A 17256-nucleotide genomic window follows, 5' to 3' on the forward strand; every position below is an offset into this window, starting at 1 on the left:
TTTAACAAATGGGCTACTTTTTCTTGTAAAGAGAAGGGACAATGTTAAACAGCTTTAAAAAAAAACCTGTGTTTAATCACACCAGAGTTGGGCCCTAAATGAGGTCCTGCTTTCCTATTCCTTTCCAGCCTATCCTGCTTTTCTTTCCACATAAAAGTGGGAGTGTTGCACACTGCACACCATCTTAATATGAGGGTCTACACCAGGGCTGAGAAAACTCTTTCAGCTGAAGGGACAGATTTAAATTTCAGAGAAGTTCTTAGGAGGCTGCATTTGAGTGAGAGGGAGGCAAAAGGGAATATGAAGAATACCACCATATTTCAGCTCAAATTTCTTGCTGCTCAAAAACAAGCCTCAAAAGAGGCATTTTAACTGATCAGAATGAGAAGAAACAAAGGCTGTAGTCTATATGTAGCATAGCAGTTCTTCATGAAGACCGACACTAGGTTGAGCCATATACCACCACTACCACCACCAGACCTATCATGCAGCCTCTGAAGCCTCCACCCTACATATATGGTCATTCTGTGTCTTATGTGGAGTGGCTAAGATCAAAGAAGCATCTGGCTATGTCTCCATAGCCAGACATAAAATAATTATAGGAGTGCTAGGCTTCACGTGGATTCAGGTGAGGTCTCAGTGCTGCTGTATTAATATTGCATCTGAGTACAGGTAGATAGTCAGATGCTACTCTGATCCTGCCCACATTCTAAGAGTCACAAAATGGCCATGCAGGGCATAAGCAAGCATAAAGTAACCTTAGACATATGCTCCCAGCAGAATGCCAGGCAAAAAAATGGGAAACCCCTCCTCATAATGATATGATGGAGAAGGCAACATGGCTATCCTGGGGAATGCCAGAAGGCCAGATTGGAACCCAGGTGGGCCATATTCAGCTCCAAGGCCATAAATTCTCCAACCATGCTCTACAATCTAATAACCTAATCTACATCTAATAATGTCTTCCTTCTCTATCTCTTTTCTATAACAAAGGTCATAGAAGAAGACAATTTAGAAATTTCAGCATCATCAGAAGATATTACTACAATAAACAAACAATAAAATGATCTAGGAATATGGTAGATTTTTGTTTGTTCATCTTTTCTTGCCCCACATCAGTTTCAGAAGCATCCCCAGTTATGTCATTATCAAGACCAAGGTTTAAAGCTTCCTGGCAGACTAATTAACTTTTTAGTGTATAAACTGATAAGATTTAAAGGCAATTTTATTTCATTAAGTTGTTTTAAGAGACAATTTCTTTGTTTTTAAGGGTTATTTTGATTCTGGGCTGTTGTTTAATTTTCAGTGATGTTGAAATTCAGTCTGAAATTATAATGATTCAGAACTTGCTTTTTTGTCTTGGCTTTGAATTCTCATAACTTGGAATTTTATTTTATTTTTCTTATTTTTGCCCTAATGACCCACAACTGCTTGAAGAAAGTGCAGGCCAAAACTGCAGTCTCCAAACCATGGACAGAATCTATTCTTAATAACTAAGACACAGGGTCTCAACTAATTTTTATTTCAAAAGCCTGATGAACTTCCTTCTGGTGGCAATCCTCCCTCTGCTCTATTCTCCAAAAGCACCTCAAGGTTTGAGGCCTGTGACAGGCATCCCATGAGAGGTGACTAGCTACCACAGAAAGAAAGTATCCCAACTCCCCTGAAACAGAATGACCTGGCGATGCAATTGGGAGACACCTCACCATCTGTTTTCAAAGTGGAAGACCATTATAGTTTGTACTCTAACCCAAGATTCTGCATTTATGAAGCTGAACTAGTGGAAGATTTGCCTCACAGATCAGAAAGGAAAGAAAGATCTACCGACTCCACTCCTGTCAGGCAGAATGTTGCTCACAGATGTTCAGAAGCTTAATATTTTATTAAATGGGAAAGATCAAAGAGCAGTTCATCAGTCATATCCTTTGCATTTGCTGGAGTTAGAACCAAAGCACATCTGATTCAGAATGTTCTTCTGTAGCAGTAACATCTTTTGGGTCATCCTTGTTTTAATGAGACTTTTTTTCCTCTTGTGCTTTGGCAGAGGAATACAATTATATGTATGGTGACTTGCCGTTCAGTGGCTGCTAGATATGGTTGTTAGGCTGCAGTCCTATACACCTTGGAGTACGTTCCATCAAACTCTTCTGCATAGACATGAATAGAATTGCACCATGAATCTGATTTGTAATTGGTTCCAGGTTTTTTTTTATAACAAAAAAATCCAAAGTGAACTTGTTTTAGTAGACTGGTGCCATAAGAAAAAGTACATTAAAACATTCATCCTATTGAATGATCGTTTTTGTTTTCTAAACTGTAAGTGATCACACACATTTAAATAATATGAAAATGTATTAAAATAATTACTTTGTTGAATAATCAGTAAAAGAAAGATGAACCACATCAAACCTTGTTAAATCAGGGACCACCCTTAGACAACAATTTGGCTGAAATCCCATATACATTTAACCACGAACAAGCCTTACTGAAATTAATGGGAGTTATTTCTGAGCAGACACATAGAGGATTTTGCTATAAAGTGCAATCCTATGTATAATTAAATAGAAGTAAATTTCACTAAATTTGAAGGAGCTTACTCCTTTGCAATTGCATACAGAGTTCCAATGCAGATGTGAAAACCTCTGTTTGCTATTTTGCATCTTGTTATTTTTCCCTTCATTCCACCTGCTTTCTTGCCTCACCCTTTGAGTTGCAGGGCTGTTTGTTTGTTTGTTTGTTTTCTTCCTGCATGGCATTAGTATGCATTTCTCTTACACATTTTCTGTCATACACTCATTTATTTAAACATTTTTCTTGAGGTATGCAAGAAGTACTAATTTCACCCATTTGTTAAAGTATATTTGTTCATGTTTTTCAACTGTGTGCATTTTGAGCTGTTCAAATTTTTAAAATGTCCACATGATTTTGTGCATGTGAAATACACTGCAAGCCTTACCAAAATGCAAGGGATTGTTTTTAGAGAAAATGCATTTCATCTCACAAACAGGAGGTAAGAAAAGGGTAACACTGGTGGGAATCTCAAAGCCATTAAAATAATTGCCCATGCCGAGATTACAGCTCAAGACTGCTGGCCAAGACTTGCTAGAAACGTTCCTCCAGACAACAAAAGCTTCCAGAGCTGTGTACATGTAAGCCACTAATATTCTTCCTTGGTTGTTAAATAAAATGATCTCCAGGCATCCAAGACCATGAGATAAATGAGTGTTAAATGACGAATCACCTGATGGCAGGGGGCTGTATACTAAGTTAGTGACAGATGAGTCCCACTGTCTTCCCAGCTGAACGGGGCAGAGGTAAAGTGAGCTTGGCCATAGTAGTGGAGTTCTAGTCACTACAGCATACTCTCCAACTGTTCTAATTTGGCAGAGACAACTCCAGTTATTCCTTTGTTATCCCACTTTTTCATCCACTTTTGAAGTGTCCCACTTTCTCTCTTCTCTTCTTACATTTCCCCCCCTTTGTTTTCAGCTTAGTCCAGTTGCTGCAAATGGCGCTCAAAATAAAAATGTAGTTTGGACTCAGTCAAGTAGAGGGGCAGAGGAGAGGATGGGACAAACTCTTACCCTTCTCAGAAATGTTGGAGGTTATGAGATGATATTGTTCTCTAAACTTCCAATAGGAGATTGAGAAAAAGGGCCAGTGTGGGCAGGACTGGAGAGGATCTGGCATGAGCAGCAGAGTTCCAGTGATCTGACATCATCAGGACACAATATGGGCAATATGGGACAATATGTTTCCAGTGATCAAAATCTTCCATACCATCTTATCTCTCACCCTTTGGCATAAGCTGCCAAAAAAAGCCAACAACAACCCTAGACTTTGCTTCAAAAGACATGAAATACATAGTTTTTTCTTGAATTGCTTAACACACACGCTGCAGTTATTGGACAGAACTTAATTCCAAAGGAGTGGGCTTCAAGGGGACGCAACACAGGAGTACCAACAACACCAGTCATCCAGTACCTTTGTGTAATTTGCTTTTAACAATGGGGGCCTGGGAATCTTGCTGTTTTTCTGAATTCCAAAAGAACTCAACAGAGAAATCTGTCGGCTGATTAATAAGAAAATTGGTATAGCAATTATTACTATTTTTTCCCAGGACTGAAACATAATCAGATGCAATTATGCTGCTTTTGAGCAAAAGTGCTAAAACTGAAACAAAACGATTAAATTAGTGCTACAGGAATTGTATGTGTGGAAATGATAAATATGTAACACTATAAAGTGCTTCTCCCACCAGCCCACCTCCCCCCCCCCCCCCCCCCCCCTCTCTCTCATGGGCACACCTTCTTTATGTATTAAAAGGATGAAGATAAATGGCAGGAAAGTTACCCTTTGTAAATTATTAAACCTGTTAACGCTTCATAATGCACATAAACAACACACAGTGCTTTGTCCGTCTGCTTTGTAAGGAAAGGAATACCTTTTAGGCAAATATATGCATATTTTATATCCCATGCTGCATGAGTACCTTTCTCCAGCTGTTATACCATTTTATATTTTATGATCATCTTTGCAGTTCAAGGAGCAGAGTGTTAATTTATGCTGTGCATTTCTACTGCTGCACACACACACACATACAAAACCAAAACCAAACCCAGGTTGATCTTTGTGCTTCGTCTGCCATCTTGTGGCCACAGACATATCCATTTGGGAATGTTTCCCCTGCTTTTTCCTGGCATATTAGTTATTCTGGGCACTGGTGTACTTTTACTGCTCTTTGAAATGCAGTGGATAAATCCTGGCTTTTGCTGCCAGAGCCCATGCTGAGAAGCCCAGCCGCCGAGGCTGAGAGACTGCTCCCCCAAGGGCAACCAAAGGCAGACTGGCTCTCGAGGGATGAAAAAAGTAAGCAGCATGCCTTATGGATGGTACAAACAAGTATAAATAAACAAAAAGGAGTGCTACGAGCTGCCCCTTTCCTGTTTTGCTGAGAAATATTCTCCAATCTCTTTATTTCTCTCTCTCCTCTGCACACACACATACAGACATCATTGTTGTAATATGTGACCTTGTGTTGGATGCTGTCACATATTTTATCTTGCATTTTCTGATTGCCTCCTTATTCATTACACTGGATGAGCTTCTTGTTGTTAATTGCCTTCAAGTCAATCTTAACTCATGGAGACCCTGTGGACGAGACATTTCTAAGACTTACTATCCTCCACTACTCTTTTACAGTGGGCCCTCGGTATCTGCAGGGGAGTCCATTCCAGGATCCCCCCATGGATACCAAAATCTGTGAATGCTCAAGTCCCATAATACTCCATGGTGGCATACTTCTGCAGTCAATACAAATAAACCAGAAAAAGAAGACTCTTTCTACTGGTCTTGTCCCAGTGCTCTAACTCCTATTATATATTGAAATAATAGTGCAACCTCAATTCAGCAGTCTTTTGTCTGCCTGGTAGAAAGATGACAAATACTTCAAAGCCTTCTGATATAAGTTCAACTGAAGATCCTTTGCAGATAACTCAGGCTGCATATGCACTGCAGAAATTATGCAGTAGGGACACCATTCTAACTGCCATGGTAACATCCTATGGAATTCTGTGATTTGTAATTTGTTGTTGTACCAGAGGTCTCTGACAGAGAAGCCTAAATATCTCACAAAACTACAAATCCCAGAATTCCATAGCATTGCTTCATGGCAGTTAAAGCAGCATCAAGCTGCATTAATTCTACAGTATAGATGCAGCCCCTGTCAAGCATATACAGTACAAAGGTTTGCCTGAGAAATGGACACAGTGGCATGATTTGTATCATGGTATGGTCTGTGGCAAAGATTAGTCTGGCTGTCCGCTCAGGGAGGAAGGGAGGAAGGATGGCAGTAATGCACATTTTGGGCCTTAGTGATTATGTTTTATGCATGGGAAGTCCTGGCTTGCAGGTTTAGAAAGCCTAAAGAAGTGAAGCTGTGGAGATTATTGCACTGACTGTCTTTTCCCGATCTGGGCACAGGCTGAGACCATGTCTTATCACACAACTCTGTGCTCAGATCGGAGGCATTCCATACCAGATCGGGACTTCTCCCATACTTACCTAAACATGAGACTTCTCTATTTTTAGAAAAGTAATGGGAGGCATCCCGATGGGGTACAGGATGGGCACAGAACTGTGCGATAACCCAGTCCAGTCTCAGCCCCTGCCCAGATCAGGGAAAAGGCAGTGTGATAAGGTCTTGCTGCTTGCTGTTAATGGCAGAAGGTTTCTGTGGCTTTAGGGTGAGACTTCCTAAGCTAGAGGGTCAAACCACAGCCACATATAAAGTAAAAAAGATGCCTTTTCAGCAAAATGTCTGCCTCAGCATGTTGCATCATCAAGCATCAGGATGCAGCTTTGTCAACTGATAACTCAGTTGCTAGTTTTGAAGTTACATTAGGCTTTCTCTGCTGTGGATATAAAATGCATTAGAGCATGCATCATTTTTATCCAGGCCACCCACTGAGCAATTTGAGTTTTGCTTATTGGACTCACTGTAGATTTTGGCACATCTCCAGCATAAAATATGGATACATTGTTCATTTGAAAAACCACAATACAAAGAGGCAGGAGACTGGGTGTTTCCCAGGTTTTTTATTTAAAAAATGAAGAGAAATAGAAAGATTCTTATGATGCTTTTAAACTAGCCAAATTTCATTGGGAAGTGTGAAGGAGTAAAACCTTTTGTAGCAGGAGGAGTCACAATAAGCCTAAATTCAGATAGAATTCCCAATGAGAATTCAGTTCAGACAGCCAAAGTAAATTACATCACCATCATCTTGCTTTCTGCTCCTTTCTATCTTTTGACTACTTATCATTCAGTCAGACAGCAGTGGATTACCTGACATTTACTCAGATGCTCAGGTTTATTTTTATCTGAATACCTATATGGGGATTCAAATAACTTTCCTTGCAGTATGTGGATCTGGATTAAGCCAGAAGCCTCCATTCAGTTCTAGTTATGTACCTACGAGATGTGACAACATTACTATTTATTCAATGAGGATCATGCCCACTGGAATGTTTCTTTCATTCAAGTCAATGGAGTTATACCCTCCAACTGTCCTGATTTGGCAAGGGCAGGCCTGATTGGTTCTCTGATGTCCCATTTGTTTTCCAGTGGCTTTTAAAATGTCCCATTTTCTTGCTCCCCCTCCCACTTGCCCACTTTCTTCTCAATTTCTTTAAGCTGCTGCAAACTGAGTTCAAAGTGCAAAAGTGGTTTGCACTTATTTGGCCCAGCAGGGGGAAAGGACTGGAGGGGCTCAGGCAAAAGCAAACTGATGCAATCCCTAGTTGTTTGTCCTTCTTCATTAACAACTTTTATCATCTGGATCACATTTCAATGTTGCCAAGCCACATTTCTCCCAGTTTTCATCCCTGAAGTGTTAGTGGATATATGGAAAACAGTGCTTTGGCATTTATGCTCACATTCAGATGTACATCCGAATTCTGGCCACATTCACACTCACATTTTTGTGCCTAGTAGATCCAGGGAGATTCAATGATGTAATAACGAATTAAAGTTCCCACTGTGTTTACTCCGATCAAATCTCTGCATGGCGATTTAACCCTGTTGATATTCACATTACCATTTGTATCAATTTAAAATGGAGTCGCCATTTAGATCATTCCTGGAGGTTTTTTTGAAATGTCAATCAAATGGTGCACATCTATGTCTCACTGTTTGGGTGACATTTTCCTGGTCTAGAAAGCTCCTCTGAGGACTCCTTGCCAAGAAACTCCATGATAGCTTCACCTTGGGAGGGTTTTCCCCCCTCACCCTCAAAGAATGGGAATGGCAATCCCCTCTGAAGAACCATTGGCAAGAAACCAATTGGGGGGATTCCCCCCTCCCCTTGTCAGCTTCTGAGGATGACGATGGCAAGCCCCCCTTGGTTCTTCAGACTGCTAACCCCCACTAGGGTTTTTTTAATGCATACCTTTGTCATACTGATGATGCCAATATTTAAATATACAGTAATGTCTATTGCAGCTATGCAATAGTGCAGATGTGCATAAGCTGTCAAATTTAATTTTTTTAAATAAGTACACCACCTAGTGATGTTCCCAGGAGAGCCTCCTCCCTGACTATGGCTTTGGCTGGCAGGGATGAATTGATGGATGGGAATGATCCACCCCTGCACATTAACCCCTCCCTTCCTATGCTCTGAATTGAATTGACAGCAAGTTCCCAAAGACTGGTTCCTTTGAAAAGACACAGAAAAACCCTGGTTCCAAAAGAACTGAGTTAAGGGGGATTTGTGGGGAGGGGGGTGGGCAGGGAATTCAGGTTGGGAAAAACCAGTACAAGTGTGAATGATCTCCTTTTAAACCAGTTTGCAAACCAGTTTATAATGTAGTGTGAACGGCTTCTCAGTCTCTACCCAGAGTTCCCAGTCTGACATATGGCAGCCTGGCTGATCCCAAACTCTGAAATCACTTTCCAAGAAGGCACCTACCCCTCCTCCCATTGTCTTTCCACCCAGCAAGTAAAGATGTTTTAATTCATATATTTATTCATTGCTTCTGCTGCATTGAGATCACTTCAAATAGCTGAACTGCAACAGAAACAACAGCTAATACAAAGTGTAGGCCTTTTAGTCAAACATCATCACTTTTCTTCTCCTGTATGATTTATTAACATCTTTTGACTGATGAAGAAGCCGGTGGAGCTTCAAAAGTTTGCATAATGTATTTTGTGCATTTCAGTTGGCTAATAAAGGTACTGCTCTTTATTGGATTTTTGATTTTGTTGTATTTTCATTTACATAAGCATTTGACAATCAATCAGCTGCTGAGAAAGGGACTTTTAATGGATGGGTGCATAGTGTAGTTTTCATTTATATGTTTTCTAAAAAAAAAGATCAGTCATGTTTTAATTTAATTTATTCCAACATTATCGTATTTTCTATTTTTCTCTGAATTTGTTTTTAATCTTATGGCAAGGCACTTGGACCCTAGTTCTGAGAGAAAAGTGGAATATAAATCAATAAACAAGCCTGTAGATATTGCAGAAACTTTATTCATGCATGAGTTGCCACCTTAGCTAGCTGACATGACTGTAAAATAAAATGCAAATACAGCAAACGAAAAACAAAAAACTCCTGTAGGACCTTAAAAACCACCAAATGTGCCGTCGCAAAAACCTTTCATGAACTAGCCTGCTTTTGTCAAATCCACATGGTGCACAAAGGAGGAGGAGGTTTATAAACAGTTGGCCAAAAGGTAATGAAATGAAAATTACATTCAGTTACATTTTGGTATAGAATTCAGGTGTATGATAGAAACAGTGACCTATTCTTAACAGCAACCAAGGAATTAACATAGCTTTGTTGCTATGTTAATTTAATATTTAGAGAGGAGCAATTACTTCCTGAAATGGAAAGGATATCCACAATCACAAGTGAGTCCAAATTAACTGGAATCAAATTTGCTAATGAATTCTAGCACAGCTGGAAAGAATAGTACATTATGGGCTCATTCCCACTTACATTTAAACCAGTTTGGAATTCACCTTCGCTCCATGTTGGTAAATCGATTCCAAATGGTCCTTCGTTCTCCCTATGAAAATTAATATTTTCATTATCCACTTGTAATTGCTTCTTTTTTGTCATGATTGTCGTCCCCATTAATTTGCAGCACTTCAAAATGCATGTCAATCATCTGTACATTAGTGACATAAGCAGCAGCCCAGGCAACCCAGCTTGGGAACTATATATAAGAATCATCTAATCATAGATGCAGGGCCATGCTATAGACCAGTGATGGCGAACCTATTGCACACGTACCAGAGGTGGCACTCAGAGCCTCTCTGTGGGCACACATGCTGTCCGGCTAGACACAGAGTTTGCCAGAGTTCTTTACTAGAAAGCCAGAGGGATGTGTGCACTTTGCAGTAAAAAATGGGGCGTTTGGGCACTCAGTCTATAAAAGTTCACACCATCACTCTATAGACCAATAGTGTAGTAAGCTTTGTAGTTCCAGTCCCTCTCATGTTTTCAACCGGATGCTCATCATTGTGGTCACTTTGCAAAAGAAAAAAAATGGGTATCTACTGGGACACAGCAAAATACTGATTACAAAGAAGCACTAGGCATGGCTTCAACAAAATAAACTAAAATGCTGACTATCACGTGTGTCACTGGCGCCTGGAATCACTTGAGACCATGGAAGCAGTTGTCCAATCTTATGGATCCCAGTCTATATGCAGGGCTCTCCAGTTCTTTGCAATGAAATGAACACATCCAGGGGCACTTTTTACTACACAGTTATAGTGTGTGGTGACACTTAAAAATGTTATAGCAATAGCCTATGAAATTCTGGCATTTGCAGTTTGGGATGGACTTTAGCACTTCTTTGACAGAAGCTCCTCTGGTGCCCTGAACAAAACTGCAACCCACCTGCACATCCACCCAGGGTTCCACAAAAATGTTGTCTTGACAGTTAAAAGTGGAATCATAGTTACATACTATAACTGTGTAGTGTGAAATGATCTCAGACTGTTACAAAGGAATAGACTCAAAGAACCTAATTATAACATTGAAATTAGCAATGCAGCCTGTGTAGTGAGGAATGGTGTGCAAAGTCGACAGTCTCCCATTCAGGACTGGCACTAGCTACTTGGCATCCTGAGTGGTTGCCAGGGCCAAACAATGCACACAATTGATGCCTGTCCTGCTAGAACACCTTTCTGGCACTCTAATGAGTTACCAAGTGGCAGTTAGCCAGTATTTACATTTCTGATGAGGCCTGAGATATCTGTAATGTAGCAATACTCCAAAGCATCGTGGGAATTTTAAACAGTTTATGGCAGCCACACCAGCAAACAAAGCAACACAAACCAGAGTGCCCTAGCACTCATGTGAGTGGTGTAGCCTGCCACCTATTCAATAAGCTCAGCTGCAGTAATACAGTTAAGTATTTTAGGCTCTGGACTTATTGGCCTTCAGGGGTTTCCTCTTCAAAGATAAATGTGGATGACATCTCATGCTTCAAAGTTCTGTGCTAGCACTGAGGTATTTGTACCCCTTCCTGCTCATCTGCTGAGTGGTGCCCTGGCTTCTGCACATCCTCTAAACATTTCACAGATGAAAAGCAGGGACCATGTGGCCAAGCAAATTCAGAGCATGGTCAATATGGCAGAAGTTATTAATGAGGAAGACCACAAAGCTAGGAGAGGGAGCAGCACTTTGCTCTTTGCCTGAGCCTACTCAGAAGGGCAAGATTCTGCCCCTCCTCTTCTCTCTCCCCCGCTCACTGAATGCAAACAATTTTTGCACTTTGCACTCAGTTGAGCAACTTGAGTAAGATGAGGAGAAGAGGGCAGAGGTGAAAGAAATTGATGTTTTAAGATGGGAAAAAATGGACAATAGAGGATGTTTACTGTCCCATCAGGACAGTTGAAGGGTATGCTTCTGCTCCCAATTACATTGATCAAAGATTCGATTCATTGGGTTTTGTGTGCACTATTGCCTCACCGGCTGTAAAGTCAGTTTGCCAACAATCAATGAATTGGATTTCATCCAATTTATTTCTTTTTAATATGTGCCCACAAGGCAGCGCTGCGCAGAGAGGGAGGAATGGTGGATCAATCAAAAACTGAGGCAGGAATGGTAAAACACACCTCTGCCATTATCCTCTCCCCTCCCGAATGATGTGATTCAGATCCCTCATTCTCACTTGTTGAACACGCTCTGGAATCACATTCTTTCCCCAAAAACCACCTAGAAAACCTAGGTCTGGACACAAACCTTTTTCTGTGTTTGCCTGCTTTCTCATGACAGAAATTGATCAAACTATGATCAGAATTGGTTTCAAATGGGAACAATGGTCATATAAACTGATCAGCTATTCACTTTAAAATCATAGGGGGAATGAACCCTATAATAAAAAACATCCCAAGATGCAGTGCTCTTTTCCAAACAGAAACTGACCTAGATAAAAGATTACCCTGGGTCTCCTACTGCTGCGAGAGGCACACTATGACACTGGGATCACCACATGCAATAGAAGAATGATGGCAACTATCCAAAGGATTCTATTCCCCTCTTGAAAATATAATGGATCTTTCTTGAGGTAAGTAAGTAAACACGAGAGCTCTTTCACACTACACAATTATAGCACTTTAGTGTTTCAAAGTTCTATTTTGGTTCCTCTGATCAAACTGCAAAAACCCAGATTCTGCAGCATGGCAGGTAAGTGGTATCAAAATCCTGTAATTCTGCACTTGAGAAGAGGAGGAGGAAAAAGAAGAGGAAGAAGAAGAAGCTGTCCATACAGATGGACTAGGAAAAATCAGAAAACTTGCTGTCTTTGTTCCTATCCTGTCTTTTAAAAAAATGCTACATGGCATTTTCACCATTCTGAAGTATCCCGAGAACCCCCAGTACTTAAATAATAATAAATAATAAACTTTATTTTATATACCGCTTTTCCTTCAGATCACAGAGGGTTCACACACAAAACAACTATATGACCATGTCATAGTACATATTGTCATCAGTTACAGATACACAATCGGAACATTGTAAAAACAATATAAAAAAAGCAGTCGGGGGGCATCAGATAAATAATCTTAATCTGGTATGCTACCGGAAGAGATAGGTTTTCATGCCTTTTAAAGGCTTCCATTTGTCGAACTAAGTAATCTCTTCCGGATTTGCATTCCTACTTGCCATAGCAGTTCAAATTAACCCACTATTACCCACAATGAAATGTCACTCCCCATGGGTGTCTATCTGTATTATCCCAGAATTAGTTAAGATGCCCATTGCCACAAAAAATAACAGCTCTTCCAGGACAGCAGATTCAGTGGAGATCAAGTGGGAAAAAGGGAAATACCCACAATAAAAGAAAATTATCCCAGTACTTACTAGTGTATACTTTAACACTTTGACTGTTACACTCCTGAATTACTCCCGAAAACGAGTCAGTGGAATTGGTGAGAAAGAAAAGTTTCTGAAAATTTTGCCCTGAGGCGTACGCCTTGTGACCCATGGACCTCTGGGGGAAGGACAAAAGGGGGGGGGAGAGAAAACCCAGAATATTTCAAGAAAAGGTTTGGATGCAAAACCATGGATATGCATGTAAAGTCAAAACAAAAGGAACTGAAAAGCCTTGATTCTTCCAGGGACTATTTTCCTTTCTGGGTGAACTGAAAGAGACAATGGTCTGAATCCTATTGTCAATCTGAATTAGTCTGAATCAATGGCATTTCTCACTTCTGAACAGTTGAGTCTAAACTAACCAAAAGGATTCAGGTCAACAAGAATGCAAGCAAAACATCAGAAGCCATAAAAATGGCACAGATGGCCATTCTTGTTGGGGATCATAGAATCATAGAATCATAGATGCAGGGCCCATGCTATAGACCAGTGATGGCGAACCTATGGCACACGTGCCAGAGGTGGCACTCAGAGCCCTCTCTGTGGGCACACATGCTGTCGCCCTAGCACAGAGTTTGCCAGAGTTTCTTACTAGAAAGCCAGAGGGATGTGGCACTTTGCAGTAAATAAATGGGGTCTGTTTGGGCACTCAGTCTATAAAAGGTTCACCATCACTTCTATAGACAATAGTGTAGTAAGCTTTGTAGTTCCAGTCCCTCTCATGTTTTCAACCGGATGCTCATCATTGTGGTCACTTTGCAAAAAGAAAAAAATGGAGTATCTATGGGACACAGCAAAATACTGATTCACAGAAAGCACTAGGCATGGCTTCAACAAAATAAACTAAATGCTGACTGTCACGTGTGATCACTGGCAGCCTGGAATCACTTGAGACATGGAAGCAGTTGTCCCAATCTTATGGATCCCAGATCTATATGCAGGGCTCTCCAGTTCTTTGCAATGAAATGAACACATCCAGGGGCACTTTTATACTACACAGTTATAGTGTGATGGTGACACTTAAACTGTTATAGCAATAGCCTATGAAATTCTGGAATTTGCAGTTTGGGATGGACTTTAGCATTCTTTGACAGAAAGCTCCTCTGGTGCCCCTGACAAAACTGCAACCCACCTGCACATCCACTCCAGGGTTCCACAAAATGTTGTCTTGACAGTTAAAGTGGAATCATAGTACAGTACTATAACTGTGTAGTGTGAAATGATCTCAGATGTACAAAGGAATAGACTCAAAGAACCTAATTATAACACTGAAATTAGCAATGCAGCCTGTGTAGTGAGGAATGGTGCGCAAAGTCGACAGTCTCCCATTCAGGACTGGCACTAGCTACTTGGCATCCTTGAGTGGTTGCCAGGGGCCAAACAATGCACACAATTGATGCCTGTCCTGCTAGAACACCTTTTCTGGCACTCTAATGAGTTACCAAGTGGCAGGTAGCCAGTATTTACATTTCTGATGATGCCCTGAGATATCTGTAATGTAGCAATACTCCAAAGCATCGTGGGAATTTTAAACAGTTATGGCAGCCACACAGCAAATAGCAACACAAAACCAGAGTGCCTAGCACTCATGTGAGTGGTGTAGCCTGCCACTATTCAATAAGCTCAGCTGCAGTAATACAGTTAAGTAGTTTTAGGCTCTGGACTTATTGGCCTTCAGGGGTTTCCCTCTTCAAAAGATAAATGTGGATGACATCTCATGCTTCAAAATGTTCTGTGCTAGCACTGAGGTATTTGGTACCCCTTCCTGCTCACTCTGCTGAGTGGTGCCCTGGACTTCTGCACATCCTCTAACATTTCACAGATGAAAAGCAGGGCACATGTGGCCAAGCAACTTCAGAGCATGGTCAATATGGCAGAAGTTATTAATGAGGAAGACCACAAAGCTAGGAGAGGGTGCAGCACTTTGCTTTTGCCTGAGCCTACTCAGAAGGGCAAGATTCTGCCCCCTCTTCTCTTCCTCCCCCGCTCACTGAATGCAAACAATTTTTGCACTTTGCACTCAGTTGAAGCAACTTGAGTAAGATGAGGAGAAAGAGGGCAGAGTTGAAAGAAATTGAATGTTTTAAAAGATGGGAAAAAATGGACAATAGAGGACTGTTACTGTCACATCAGGACAGTTGAAGAGTATGCTTCTGCTCCCAAGCCCAGCCCTCATGGCATCATTGATCCCAGTGTTTTTGCATTCTTCCCACCCTTTTTTCCAGCTTTTTAGTAGCATGGCTGCAGGAACAAAACTTTGGCCCCCGATGCTGGTTGCCATCCTTGTTTTACAGAAGATCTCTGGAAAGAAAGATTGCCTTATTGCATTGCCAACACTGATGAGAAATGAAAAGATAGTGAGAGGAATGAAAAGCACCCCACTGTGATAATTCTCCACCCCCCTACTGATACGACATGAATTACTACATCATGGTATGACTCTGGAGACCAGGATTCAATTCCCACCTCAGCCATGAAACCCACTGGGTGACTTTGAGCAAATCACATGCTCTCAGCCCCAGGGGAAGGCAATGACAAACCTCCTTTAAACAAATCTTTCCAAGAAAACCGCATGATAGGTTCACTTTAAGGTCACCATAAGTCAGAAATGACTTGAGGGCACACAACAGCAGCTCTTCTTTGCAGTTTGGTGCTTGCCTAGTTTCAGGAGGCATTTGGGCAGAGGCAGAAATGGGAAAGAAAGAAGCTGTGCATTCATGCTGCCCAGGAGTGAAGGGAAGGAGATGGGAAAGAAGCCAAGCAACTTTTGAAGACCTTCCCTCCACTACCCATCACAAAGCCATTATGTATATCTATACTTATGGCATAATATGACTTAAATTATTCTAAAGACAGATGTGGTTAATGCCCCCAACTGGCTTAATCCTTTTAAAATGCAAGATTTCCACAAGCGACTGAACACCAATGTGTAATGTACTCAAAGTAAAATATTGTCGATATTATTCTACGGGAGTTAACAATTTGGGGTATAAAATCATTAAAGCATATAATAAGATACATCAGACAAGTTAAGAGCAAATAGTGCAATTAGAAATGTCACTGCAAATGAGTAAGAAAGGCAAAACAAGGGGAGAAAAAACCTCCTGAATAGAATCATCTGCCTCAGCTACCAGCTCAATTTACAGTTCAAATCCTTTGCTATTACCCACATTGTCCATGAGATTAATATTTAGCTTTCATCCTAACACACACACCATTTCCAACAATGTTTCACACGTCATTTGCAATGCAATTGTCGCCAACTTGCAAAAGGCTGAGCTGATGAAAGGCCTAAAATTGTAAAGCCACTATTTAAACAGGATTTGGACTAGTTTATGAAATGCTCAGTTTTGCTTTGAAATTACTTCTACTATTCTTTAAAAAAAGCAGATAACCAAATTATTCCACAATGGATTATAATCTGGTAGCCATACTTCCTAATTTTATAAAGGCACATTGGCTTTCTAATTGGCTTTCAGGGCTCGGTTATGGAATGTTTTAGGGTGTAAGGAAAATAATGTAGCTGTAATCCAATTGCTTTGCACATGCTTCTCTTGGACAGGATCTATACTGCAGACCCTTTTGTGTGTGAAGGATTTCAGTGCCAGTACTTTTTTTATATAATGAAACTTGTTTCTTGTTGTATACATGTCCGTGAATATCACAGAGTATCTCTTCTGCTTATATCTAAGGGTGTGTGGCCAATTTGATGTAAACCTGAAACAAATCAAGCTGATTAGGACCAACTCAAATTAGATTGGCCCAATTAGGTTTTGGAACAGAACATCACAGTCCAATGTGACTCACACAAATCTGGAGATCCAGACATTTAAAAAAAACTGGGGGGAAAGCAAACAGAATGCCTACAGCATTATCAAGTAAAATATCATATTGATATCATGCAGTGGCTGGGGGAATAGTTGGACTTTGGCCACTGACAGCTCTAACTTGCAGTCTGGAGCAAGTATGTCACCAGCACTCTCCAAGTACAGTGCCCATTACAAATAATTGTATAAAATCATTGCACTTAGTAGTGATTTATTAACTGTTTCAATTTGATAATTTGTTAGATTTAGCTGTTAGTGGCAGATCACTGAAAAAGCTGTGGTGAAGGTTTGTGCAGTTTAGAGAGTGATATTTATTCTCTCTCTCCCCATTGCCTCCTACCCCAGTTGTTTCTAGTTTGTGAGCCCTAAACATACCTAAACCAACCCCTCCCCTCTGATATCAGAGTTGCTATAAAATCAGCCTCTATGATCCTATTGTGGATGACACTTAATGAAAGTAAGCAGATCATGTTGGCTAGCATAGGAGTTGACAAGAGGATTTATTTTACAGACATGCTGGAGGAGGTGAGGAAGAACCC

Source organism: Sceloporus undulatus, chromosome 2 (assembly GCF_019175285.1).
Source record: "Sceloporus undulatus isolate JIND9_A2432 ecotype Alabama chromosome 2, SceUnd_v1.1, whole genome shotgun sequence".
NCBI classification, from domain to species: Eukaryota; Metazoa; Chordata; class Lepidosauria; order Squamata; family Phrynosomatidae; genus Sceloporus; species Sceloporus undulatus.